This window comes from Gavialis gangeticus, unplaced genomic scaffold (genome assembly GCF_001723915.1).
Source record: "Gavialis gangeticus isolate Ggan-Ray unplaced genomic scaffold, GavGan_comp1, whole genome shotgun sequence".
NCBI classification, from domain to species: domain Eukaryota; kingdom Metazoa; phylum Chordata; order Crocodylia; family Gavialidae; genus Gavialis; species Gavialis gangeticus.
The window spans coordinates 23,277,417-23,277,988 of record NW_017729014.1 but is presented as its reverse complement, the minus strand read 5'-3'; the positions used below and the strand labels follow the sequence as shown (position 1 = coordinate 23,277,988).

At 69.1% G+C, this 572-nt stretch overlaps 1 protein-coding gene across 1 annotated transcript in view; it reads left to right on the top strand.

The window, feature by feature from the left end:
* The window catches only part of CLDN19 (claudin 19), a 26,527-nt gene that overhangs the window by 891 nt on the left and 25,064 nt on the right, over positions 1–572 (top strand). The window lies entirely within an intron of this gene.

Genomic DNA, 572 nt, shown 5'->3' with positions numbered 1-572 from the left:
GGGCTGCCGTGCCCTGGGTCAGCGGCTTGGAGGGGCTGGCTGGGGCAGGAGGGTGCTAGCTGGCAGGCAGCCCCCACGCTGGAGCACCCTCCTGCCCCAGCCAGCTGGGACAGCGTCTACACGTGTGCTGCTGTGCTGTGGAGTTTTTACTCCGCAGTGGGATAGTACTTGTATTTACAATTACTATCCTGCTGCGTGGGGGTGACAGGTGCCCACCTTGAGATGCCCCTGCGGCTGATCTCACTGCCAGGAGGGGTGGTGACGGCCGCTCGCCGCCTCCGCTTCCGGGAGCGGCTGCAGCAACTGGCCAGCGGTTGCAGTGGGGGTTGGTGTTGCCACCTGTCCCCCCCGCCCATTGCCTCAGCGGCGAGTGCGGCGGGCCGGGCGCTGCACCCCCATGCATCACCGCTGCCGCTGTGGAGCTGATTCATTCACCCCGGCCTCACAGGGATGCGGGTGTAGCCGCGCCGTGTTTGTTATTCGGCTGCGTCGCGGGTCGGCGGCCCCGTTACGTGCAAGGCCGGCACCCGGGAGCGGGAGCTGAGGACGCGGGGCCGGGGGCGGGGCCGGGG